This window comes from Gambusia affinis, linkage group LG22 (assembly GCF_019740435.1).
Source record: "Gambusia affinis linkage group LG22, SWU_Gaff_1.0, whole genome shotgun sequence".
NCBI classification, from domain to species: domain Eukaryota; kingdom Metazoa; phylum Chordata; class Actinopteri; order Cyprinodontiformes; family Poeciliidae; genus Gambusia; species Gambusia affinis.
The window spans coordinates 22,389,712-22,402,505 of NC_057889.1; the positions used below are offsets into that span (position 1 = coordinate 22,389,712).

Below are 12,794 nucleotides of genomic sequence, written 5' to 3' on the forward strand. Positions count from 1 at the left end.
TCAGGGGCCCTTAGAATTGTCATAACTTTCCCCCCCTATACGGCACACCTCGTTAGATATTATCACCGAGAATAACATCCTCATTAAATCTTCTAATTCAAACACCCTACTTCTGATCGGGAAGAAATTAAGGTAAAAAACAAGATGGTAGATAACGCAGACTTTATTTGCACTCCCTGAGTGAGCACATGAGTCATAATCCCCTTTCAGATCATACTTTCAATCTGTGATTTACATGTGTTCTTTATGCCTCAATGATCTGCTAAAAAGAGCTGGTATAGAACAGAGGTTGAAGTTAACTCATGTCTGACCTATCTCAAAACTCCAACGACCATCTTAAAAGACTAAGACAGGACTGTGTAATGTGTGTGATGTAGTGATATAGTACAAACATGAGAGTAGCATTAAGGTGTTGAGACAAACAGAGCACAGAACCCAGTATCTGTCTAATGTGAGGAATACTCTAGTCAGCAGGACATGATGCAGATAAGCACATGTTGAGGATGAGTGTTTGTCCATCATGCTAACTAGTTTCTTCATTCATGGCAGACCAGGTGGGGGAACTAACTGTAGTGTAGAAGAACAAGGGGGATGGTGTGAGCATTATGCACACAAAGATGATTGACAGCGCTGTGTATTTCTGTAGGGAGAAGGCAGAAGAGCTCCATTTTTTCACAGATTACCTGTCTCATATTAAACTGTCACAACACAGTGACAGTTTTAACAAGTATGTAAAAAAACCCCACATTTTTAATGAAAGTTGCATACTACAGCTTTAAGGACCGAATAACTGGAAAAAATCAAAGCAGTGCTCACTGACTCAAATTTTATATACTCAGCAGGAAAAGATGTCCATTTGATAAAGAGGAAATGTATCTTATAGACACCAATAAGGAAAGTTCATCCTTATTGGTGTCTATAAGTAGACCTGCAATTATTATATTTACAATCCTTATTCAGTTTGGTACATATTTGTAAGTTGTGAACTGATGTGTATTAATACTTCAAGCAAGAAGTCAGAGACTATCCTCCACCTCGTGAAGACAAAAGGTATCTTTATTTAAAGAAAATGGCAATCAGAATGAAAAAACAATAAAAAATTGTACTCCTTCTCTGTAAAAATGAAACTATTTCATGGCTTATATAACTACCGCCCAGGCACATTAACCCCAGCTGAGACTTTATTTATCTATCCATTTATTACTGAGGGTACCACCACAATTTTGTTATGTTCTGGAAACATAATGACAAATAAAAAATCTTATGTCGTATGTTAAAGGCTCCAATATTATATGTAATTCTTTTTATAGTTGCTGTCTGTACCCAGCTATCTCAGTTTTATTATTTCTTAAGCAGCCAGAAAGGCACTGGGAATATTACATAAGCAATAAGTTGGCATTCTAAAAATCTATGCAGCTTTTTCAAAAACTTTTCTCACAAGTTGAGAAAACTGAAAGGTGTAAGCTTCAGTTACCTTTTATTTATTTTAAATAAACATGTCTGGAAACAAATCCTCCAACAGTTGACAAACACACCCGCAGACAACCTGACCCTCTGACCCTAAGCTTGAACTACAGCAGACTAGAGCAACTAGAGCAGCCATGGGATCTGAGCTTTTGTCCAGTCAGCCACTGGAATAAACACAACTGACAACTCAGCAGAGGAGGGCCCATGTAGATAATCTACTACCCACAGGAAAACACAGTAACAATGATGTCTCACACAAGCAGCAGCACACAAACACAGACTGCAGTTAAGGAAGTAAAGCTCTGTGTTATGACCAACTTGTAGGAATAGTTTGACAGCTTCCGCTCTCCATTTTAACAACTACATCAGCAACAACTGTGCTGCTGGCTGGTTGACCAGAATATTTCTCTCTGGCTTTCCTGGGATAATGACCTGTCTTCCAAGAAATCCACGCAAACACATCTTCTATCCTGTAGATGTGGTTGTGAGGCGTAGAACACTCTAAACACAATATTTCTACCATGTTGCCGTGTAGAAAATATTCAGTGATGACACAGACTGCACGAGATGATGTGCACAGGTGTGCACCAACTGACATGTCCAGATATAAACTTCAGAAGATTACAGTTTGCAACAAAAATCTGACATTCCAGATGGCTTATCCTTTTTTGCAGATTTTTTATTTATTTGAGCAGGAGCTCTCAGGCCTCTTCTGGAGTTACTGACATTCTCGTGTTGAGAAGTGAGAAGGCTCAGAGCTGACCACAGGGTTTACTGCAGGCTGGTCCAGAGCTGTGGATGATGACTGATAGAACTTCCTCATCAACACAAACACAGTTTTTGGGGGTAATAGATCACTTATATTGCTAACACCCCTGACCAGCAAACATTTCCATACACTGTAGCAGAGGACAACCAGGAATTTCTCTCTGTCAGATATTAGATCAAATTGAATTTTCTCTGTTTTGGTTCAGTTAGTATTACCAACATATTTCAATTTGATAAATTCCAGAACAATAAGAGATTTTCCATCATTACTTTGTTCACTGACATCTGTATTTGCTGCCTTCAACTACAAACTTGTGTCAAACATTCTGGGTATCCTTCCACAGCGTTCTCACTGTGTAGTGAGAACAACTGGTGCATAGGAATTGAGAGTAAGACTTTGTGATGACCACCCCTAAACACTTTGCTGTCCTTGAGCTACTGTGTTGTGAATTTTGCAATATGCTTTGGGTCATTGCTATATGTTTTAGGAACTTTGGAGGATCCCCGATGAGCTTGACAGCAGGATTTATGTTGTCTTATACACAGCTGTAACTTGTTGTCTCCTTCTGCCTTCCTGTAGTTGTCATTTTAGCTGCTTTCTTTTGTCCCTTTGCCTGTTTGGTTTCATTTCTGCTATATAATAACACCGGAAAGCATAAGAGACTATTCAGGACAAAATGCTACTATTAATGAGATGAACTAATCTGTAATCACTTTGTTGAGACAAGTTCTTTAATAGTTAATTTATTTACATGACCACTGTCTTTGCTGAGCTGGCATCAGACATAATCTAAACTAGTCTCATTGTTGCATCTTTTATCCTTTTGGTGTCTGCTTCTTCTCTCTTGCCTCCAACTCTTTTTCACCTCTTCTGCCTCTTTTTCATCTCTTCAGATTAACTTCCAGTAAACTATCAATTAGTGCATTTGCAAAGTGTACTTTGAGTGTGTAGTAATGGCTTCTTCTTCTCTGAGAGGTCGTTCAGCACACATCAGGAGATGACTTGATTTATTGTGGATAATGACACCCTCTTCCCATCTTCAGCCAGCAACAGATAAACCTTCAGGCATCTGGAAATATATTATTTTATATTATGTTAGAGAAAATCTAACATACAAACACATCTAGAATGGAATGGCATATTTGTAATGATCATAATTTGTGAGCACCATCTAATAATTGTAATAATGTGGTAGTGTAATGAGCAATAATAGCACAAGCTGAGTCATTCCAGTTCAGCAGGGAGGACAGAGGTAGAAACAGAAGTTTATAGCTTTTTTTGCAGTACCTTCAATCTTTCGTATTGTATATTTACGTCATAAGTTGATCAGTTTTACACATTTGACAATATTTCCATCAAATTTACAATTTTTGACCTGTTTTTCAATGAGTCATTTACAGAGCAGGTTTGTAATGAAACAGATATTACGCTGTGGCTCCTTGCAATAAAAAAGTATTAGTCTCAGTTGCTGCTTTTGCTCTCACAGCATTCTCATCAGAGCCCATTCAGGAAGAGAGGGGAACATGAAGACTGTTACTGAGAGGCTCCCTCGAGATCTCTGTCATTACACTGAGGATGAACATGTTTTTTATTGGAATTTATTATTTATATTTATTGGAGGTAATCAGGCCAAAGCCATACATGCTGTATGAAGTAGTAAATGTAAAAAAGAAGTAAATAAAATGTTGACTCCACTTCAGCTTTTTGTAGAGAAAAACCAAGTGCAACTAAAATACCCCAAAGTTTGATAAAAGCATGAGAAGTAAACGTCAGTTCAAAGTATGAGGAGCACATGTTCAACCAAATCAACTCCCAACTTTAAATCAGTCCAGCTGGGTGATGGTCTTTACATGCTCAGAGGTCAGTTTGGACAACCAGGAACACCTTCAGAGTGCTGCACAAACCTTTAACCAATCACAGTCAGCCTGAGAACCACACAGCCACCTCACCTGCATGACCTTCCCCACGAGTCTGCACTTAGCCTAACCGTTTAAAAGATCTGAATGATTTGGAGCCCACACTGAATCAAAGACACATATGTCAACACGTCATCAACATGAACTGAGGCTCAGTCACTTTGCATCAAGCACAGAGACCGAAAAATTACAAAATAATCTCTGGTTATGTTCACAAAATTTACAAAAAGATAGCAAACATAACACGAAACAGAGAAAAGTATCAGTGTGTGCAGAAGAGGTTAAGCTCGACCCACTGACCAGGAGCTAGTGAAATGCTTCTACAAAAGCTAAAATTTATTTCTCTTTAACGTCAGATTTACATCTCACAAAAAAAACATACACAACAATGAAGAGTTATCAGCTGGATGGTTTTACCTCAGGAAGATCTTAGCACAGATCCAGTCATTTTGTTTTTCCACTCTATGCTGTGACAACTTTCTAATGTCTCTCTCTGCATGCTACCAGCAAGCATCTAAGTCTATCAGCATTTGTGGGTGGTGAAGATGACTGAGCAACTAAAGTATGTATGATTGTGAGTGTGTGTGATAGTTGTGTGTGTGTTTGTGTGATGGCATGCCAGAGTATTTTTGGGCTATGCTGGTTTAAATGCAGCTTGCATGAATCATGACTTCCCACATAGTATGTCAGTGTGCAGAGTTAGTCATATAACTGTCTTATATGGTAACGTGCTGCACATGTGATAGCAACACTGGAGTTATCTATAGACAGGGCTCTGAGGAGCTGCTGTGTTTCAGCCCTGTGCTGGGCTCCATGTGATCCACACTGTCCTTATTTCAGCTCGTCTCTTAAAAAAATAATTTTTACAACAATATTCATGAATTTGATTTTCAGTTTTTGAGACATTTTGTTGGGGTGTAACATGACATTAACCTATTATGGTTACAACAATAGCCTCAAAACAAATGCCACATCATTACACAAGCACACCAATCTTCATAACAAACAAAAGTTCTTTGATTTCGCTGGAGTAAAAAGAAAGTTATGTCTTTGCAGAGATGGCACACCTGCACACACAGCAATCTGTTGAAACCTCTTCCTGTGCAACTGTCTGAATAAACAGAAACACAAGAATACAGATTGCTACATTTGCATGAACAGGAAACTTCCTTACTGAGGGATGAAACACCCCAAACTCAGCCGAATGGAAGACCTTTGAAAATGAAAACGACCAGGTTATGGAAACAACTTTTAAAGCAACAATCATCTCTTTCTAATTCAGGCATTTTTGCAATAAAAAATTCATACTGCCCTGTGGAAAGTAATTACTGCACAATTTGAGAATAAGAATGGCAGAATTTTATTTTAAAAAATTAAAAATTTATAGTAAAATATTTTTTTTAAAGTGCACTCTCAAAGGCCTCATGGAAAAAAAGACAAGTGGAAAGTCTCCCCGTAGGAAAAAGTTGACGCAGAAGCAGCGCCCACGTCAAAACCTTCAAAAGCCACATCTGTACGCATGCATGTGCGTGTGTGCGTGGGTGTGTGTGCATGCAATCATTTGTGTATATGTGAGCAGAATGAATATATAGGTTTGCTGGTAAGATAAGGCTGGAGGTAGAGGTCATGTTGCTCATGGTGAGACCATCATTGTGTGTCATTCCACAGGCTTCAACTGCTGGAACATAAACAGACATGCAAATAGACCCCTGTTATTGATAGCATAAATAAAAAAAATGTTTGACCATGCAGGCTGTTCATGTTTTCTTATCTCTGAAATACATTAAAAAAAATCCATTGGATTCTAATACTGACACCTGAGTTGCTTTGTATCACAGGGAAATTCCCTTTTGTTTAGAAGTCTAATTTGAGAAATGTGTGAAGCTGGTGAATCCCAAACACAAGGCATCTCTATATAAATGTATTAATAGTAAACAATGTCAAACAGGCTGCAATGGACTGGTGACCTGTCCAGAGTGACCACACCTCTCGGCCAAACATTTCCCTGGAGAGAGGCACCAACACCCCTCCTGACCTCTTTAGAGACAAGGGTGTAAGAAAGTGGATGGATGGATGGATGGACAGACAGATGGATAGAATGCTGCTGCATTCACCTCCCCATGAGAAGAAGCAATCCCTTGGCTGGGGTGGCCACCTCCTGGCTCTGCCCCTGCTCCAGCCATTACTTCCTATCTGAAATCACTTGTTAAGCCAAACAGGACAATACATGCTGTTTTAATTAAGCCTTAACTGTCAGGAGGACACCAGTGTCCTAATTTACCCACTGGATAACATAAAAAAGTTTTCAGGGTGACAATTAAAGGCTTATAACTTAAACATTAGTCCTACTCAAATTACACTTTTTCTTTCTGTATAGATATCAAACCTATTAGGTTAACCATGTAATAATATATATGTTAAAACAATACTATTGCTGAAATGCGGCTTTACACCAAAGCCAAAAGATGCAAGGAAGTGTTAATAATTACATTATTATTTACATAATTCTTATATTAATGCTTACTATATTTGTTAAGCCAGCTCCATGACAACTGAGTCATCTGCTGACAATGTCTAATATGTTAAGGTCAGTGAAGCAATGTGGGGAATTTCCCCCCTAAATTAGCTCTAAATTACACAATTTCTGAAAGTTGCTGAAGTGAAGAAATGACCATAAAACTAGGTATGAATCACAGCATAAAAAACAGATCTGTGTAAGAATCAATTCATCTAAGTTTGAGCAGCAAAACATGTCAGTTTTAGACCATGTTTGCATGAAAACACTGTTTGGTGGGACTGCTTTGTCACTCTGTTGCTGCTTTGGCTCCTCTCTGTTTGTAATCTCCTGTCTGGCAGAGTATTTTTTTTAAATTGCTCTGACACAACAAGTCTCTGTGGTTTGAGAAACCACTGCACTCATTTTACAGTATAGAGAGTGAAGCTCAGCTCTGCTAGAGTGTGCAAGTTTCATATGAAGCACTCATTAGTCAGCTGATTCTCCTTGTCTGTGCTCAGATACCTGAGAACAAAACTCCTGCTAATCATCCAGGGCTGCATCATAACATTTTGTGAAAGTCATAAAAGGTTCTGCAGAGTAAAGCTCCACAGCCAGATATCAGCTGGGGGTTCATCACAGTGAATTAATCATTGGTCACTGAGAGACGTGAAAGTGCATCAACACAAGTCACAATCGCCCTGCATCAAGTATAATGACACACACTGAAAGGTTACGGTTTCAAGTGTGCGCATATGTGACACAGTGCGGTTTAGTGGCTTTGGGCAGCAGTCTTGATGACTCAACCCGAGAAGAGAAAGCAGTGCTTATTGATTTGGCCCCTTTGTGCAGCCAAGTATCACAGTGGAAATATTTGTAGGCAGGAAGAACTCTGTCACCAGCCAACACTATGCCAGATACTCTGTTTATTCTGCTCACTTGGTTGCATTATTGCAAAGGCAAAAGTTGATTACTTGTACACTGTAAAAAATGAATTTAGGGGGTTATCAGATTAACAAAAGACTATCATGTACTTTTAACTAAATAATTTCATGTTCCACTAGCGCTGCAAAAACTCTTTGGAGGAAAAAAAAAAGGTTGGTTTCGACTAAATAGCCATTAATCTTAGTCAAGAAAATTATTTGGTCCAAAGCATTACAAATTAGTTGGGCTGGCTGTTTTAAATTACATTGAGTCCAACTATAGTAAATGAGTTGAATCAACCTTAATAAATTAAATTGAGCCAACACATTTGCTTTGAATTGGAATAACCATGATAAATTAAGTTGAGCCAACACTTAAGAGAATAACCATAATAACATAAGTTGAACCAACACAATTGCTTTACAATGGAATAACCTTAATAAGTTAAGTTGAGCCAACACATTTGCTTTAAATAGAAATAAAGCAAAGTAATCAGGGGGAAATCCTTTCCATGATTTTTTTAATGTTTATCCAAAGAGGTATTTTTTTCAGTGTACAGTTAAAGAGGACAAAACAAGGATGGGTTTAGAGAAGAAAACATTGAGTGTGTGTTTCCTTTCAGCACTGACATTATTCTCTCTAGCAACATTAGTCATTAATACAACCAAAACAATTCACTGGATTAATCATGATTAATCAGTTACTGAAACAATCATTAACTAATTAATTAAACAAGTAATTGTTAACTTTAGCATGCAGAATGTAAAACATGACATTTCCTAAAGGAACAAAGTCCTCAGAGCAGTGATAAAGCCAAAACTATACAAAGAACAAAAACATGAAGATGATAAACATTCTGTCTGAACTCCTCATGGGACAGTTTCAGCTTCACTTGGTTTAAATTCTGCAAAAAACAAACAAAAAACCATGTATCAAGCACCTTTTGCTATCCAATTATTAGTTAGTCGATGCAAACACTAGTAACCAGATCATCCATACGCTGTGTCGATGATAAGCCAATCAGAAAGACTTGAGCTTTCACATGTTGATGAGAGCAGAATGTTTTAGCTGCAGTGTGCCTCCTTTGCTATTCCCTAAAGAAATGTAATGTTATTACATTTTATTTTCTGATTTAAAACAGAATTGAATTGTTTATTTGCATGTATTGTGCATTTGTATTATTGCAACAAAGAGAAAGCTTAGGTGATTCCATTAAAAAACTTGATTATTCAATTAATTATCAGAATAATCAATAGAATAATTACTAAAATAATTGTTAGCTGCAGCCTGAATCCTTAACCTGTTTGTGCTTTAAAGACAACATTCAAAATTTTTAATTCTTTATTATGCATTAATTTACTCACAGGAGAGCCAGCGGTTATTGGCAATCTGGTGAAAGAATGAATTTATTGTCATGTTTTGTGGTGAATTATAATAATTCACTTCTTATCAAGTACTGATTGAAAAGGGTTCAGTGATGAGGGTTCTAAATGTGCATAACACCAAATACTGTAGGATGAACTTTAACTTCAATGTCACATGTCTTTGAATACATTTCAAATAAATGAGATCATCCTCTCTGGTTTGTCAAATTAGTCTTTGGGAGGTTTTTACTTCATTAGGATTACATTTTTGTACATTTTAAAATAAACCATTGCTAGCCTTTTATTTATTTCACAGTTAGAGCTAATCAGCAGTTATGCGCCAATCAACAAAGGACACAGTTCCATCTGCTCACAATGATCAGAAAGCCCTTACCTCTGCAGTATTTCTGAGCAATCACTGAAGGTGCACCTGGCTGCAAACAAATACCAAGTCTTAGCTCTGCAGTGATCAATATTTATCTCTGGGACTATTGATTTCCACTTGATTAAAATGCGGAACTGTAACAAGTTCAAGGAGAAGAGGTTCTGTGCAACAGCAGTCTGATATTTGGTGGATGAGTCACTTGGTTAGTAATCTAACATTGTCCACCCTCAGCCACAGCCCAGCACACAAACATGTGCTGTTCAGTATGGAGGGCAGAACGCTCAGCAGTGAGGGATCAATTTTACCACCCAGACTAGAAATAGCTGATCCAATAATCAATACAATTGTTCAAATCACCAAATCTGTGAGCTTCACTCAGCTGTAAAAGTCTGAACTGGAACCTTTCAGAGCCTCTTTTAACCCATTATTACAGACATTACCAATAACAAGAAAAAAATAGACTGGATGTCAACCCCAAAGGCAAAAAATATAGATTTTATTTCCTCCTTAAAACTCTAAAATGAATGTTACATCTTATAAAATTTGTAACATTTCAGAGACTGCTCTCTTACTGCAGTACACCACTACTGTTTAAATCAACAATAACAGCAACAGCTGAGGAAAGTCAGTTAACTTTATTTATCTGTCAAATATTCTAATGCAATATATCCTCATTGGAATGATTAGTTATGAATGTGACCAGCTTTGAAGCTCTTAAAGGTCCTAGAGGTTCTCATCTGCTGTGGTTCTCATTCAGTCTCAGACCAAACATCAGTGACTGATGAGGAAGGTCAGCCTCCTCATGGAAAACCAGAGGGACAAACCGCCAATGCAGGCTCCACTTATTTAGAGATGAGAGACAGTGTTAGCTGAAATGACATGTTGGCCAGTGGTCTGCGGCGCAGCTTTCTATAGTGCCACGGAGTTCTAGGAAGGCACCATTGATCCACATCGGCACTCGGGCGTCTTAATGGCTTTAGCTTGTCTGTGGCTGTGCAGCTGCCACACAGCGGACACTGCCTCCGAGAAGGCCTCTCTCCAGCTCCAAACACAACTAAAGGCTCCTTCTTTATCCTGCCGCTGTTTCCCGACTGGGGTCACTCCGCAAATTGCTCCCTGAAACGCTGGCCTTAAAAGTTGCCATTTGCTTGCTTATGGCGTGGACTGGGCACTAAAGCCCCCTATCGTAGCTGTTATTTTTAGCTGCCTAATCCTTCAATGGATTTATAGTGACCCAGACTGGCCAGGTTACCAAAATAACCTCACCAACTTCTTACACTGCGTATCTGGTTTATGTCTGTTCTGTCATTATCCTTGGCCTTTACATTTCCATCATGAGGAAAAAAGTCATGCCACAATTATGCGTTCATTGTTATGAAAAGTGATACCTTATGTAGATGTCAGTGTGATTACAGTTTTAGGGCCAAGGTTATTGCGTGGAATCAATGAGGGCTCTGAGGTGGAGGGATGGAGCAGGAAGGCAGAAGAACAGCTAGCGTGTGATGCAGAACGCTGGATTACATTCTGTCGTTAAGCTGTGTCTGATTTGATCTGTCAGACCCTCATTCTGCCTGCTAAGCACTTGCTATAAAGCTAATCTGCAGGTGGTTGGGTCCAAACATGACAACACACACCGACTTCATGGACCACTCAGGTTTTTAGTTCATACAATCCAAGAAGAGAGAAACTCCGAAGCTTTAGCTTCTTAATGGCTTCAAAGTATCAAACTGAGATGCAGCAACCATTTTTAATCAATTGCTGTATTTATTTTCTTTCCTCACAAAACCAATGATTCTATATATAATACATATAATATATTATACGTATGAATAGACTATACATCCGTGTGTGGGTTATACTGCTGAGTGATTGGTTTAAGTGAGAGGAAATAATAACAGGCTGTAGGTGAGAATGGGGCTTTACTTAAGACTCTCGATAAACTCAACAGCTTTAGACAAGTTGACCAGGTTACCGGTGTAATCCTCATTAATGCTGGGAGCCTGGCTTTAAGTAAACACGCATCTTCTAAGAAACCAAGAGTGAAAATACTGCTGGTTTCATGGAATCTTTTCACCTCAATCGATTACAACATGAAACGTTAGCGATACTTACAAAACATTTAGCATTCAATCACTGGATTAACAAGTTACTCTGCTAAATGTTTTCTACAGTTTTAATGTTATCATTTAATTGGCCATGGAATCCAACACACTGTAAAATGTAAAAGTAAAGTGTACTCAAAAAGAAAAGTGACCTGAACTCATTCCAGCCTAGTCTGTTGACTATACTAACTTAAACTTAGCAAAGACAACTTTCTACTGAGGCAAGTAATCAAACTCATCAGCAGCAAGTAAACCGAACTTGGAGTTATGAGTGAGCAAAACGCATCTGCATAACCAGCAGAAAACTCGGCATCATTCGCAGCTCGTTGACGCACATGCATTGGACACTGACGAGTGACGACGTGTTTGAAAGAAGCGCCAAACTGTCAACAATACGGCGGTTGCTGCAGCTAAGTTTAGTCACGGTAAGTCCCACTGTTTTTTAGCAAACTTATATTCGTTATCTCGGCCGTATAATTCATCCGTAAGTCCAGGTTTTGAGGTTAACTTTATGTGTAATGATTTAGCGATGCCTGGGACTAACGTTAGTCGAAAATATCATGTTTATTTAGTGGCAACAAGATGGAGCGGCAGAGCAAAAAAGCTGTCCGGGGCGCAAAACAAAAAAAGGAAAAGGGATAAGGATAAAGATGTTGGCGGGTTAAAAAAGCCGCTGTACTGTTATAGAAGGCTTATGATGAGTAGACTGCGATAGGTGGGACAGCTGTAAACTGTAGGAGAAGCAGCCGTGATGAAGAAGTGTAGGGTCACCAGATTTGGGTTTCTGAAAAGGAGAACACTTCTTTTTTTGTTGGCGGAGGGGTAGAATCGGCGGACACACATGCGCCAACGGGGGGGTGGAGATGGGGGAGACGGGGGTTGGGGGGGTAGAACCAGCGGTAGCACAAGAAATCGGTAGCACATGTGTGTACATGTGTGTACATGTGCTACCGATTTCTTTGCCATACAAAGAAACCTGGAATGGAGTAGTGGAACGGAGTGGCAATGTAATCACAATGCACTGTAAGCTATGTACAGTAATGTGTTTTGAGGCAGTTGACCAAAATCCCTAACGATTTTTAAATTCCCCCCCGGACATTTTTTTAGGTCTGAAAAGTAGGACATGTCCGGGAAAAAGAGGACGTCTGGTCACCCTAAAGAAGTGTTATGTTGATATGTAATTGTGGTGTTGCTTCTATTGTTGTTAGGACTGCGAAGACCCAGACGTGTCTCACACCCCCATTGGGATCCTGACCATCATTCCTGAGGACAGGCAGGCCTCCACTGACTCACTGCACCTCCAGTCTTCAAGTACTGCCATCATTTTGGAAGGAAGTCTTGTCATGAATGATCTTGGGAATCTTCCACATGCC

The 12,794-nt window shown here is 39.0% G+C and overlaps 1 protein-coding gene across 3 annotated transcripts in view; it reads right to left on the minus strand.

Annotated features, from left to right (window-relative positions):
* bach2b (BTB and CNC homology 1, basic leucine zipper transcription factor 2b) overlaps positions 1-12,794 on the minus strand; it is an 87,665-nt gene that overhangs the window by 32,202 nt on the left and 42,669 nt on the right. The window contains exon 1 of one of the 3 annotated variants that reach the window (XM_044107212.1): positions 4,570-4,674. The exons of the other annotated variants lie outside the window; for them this stretch is intronic. The gene's annotated coding sequence lies outside the window, so the exon portion shown is untranslated. Of the gene's footprint in view, positions 1-4,569; positions 4,675-12,794 lie in introns of those variants that run through there. 3 annotated transcript variants of the gene reach the window in all.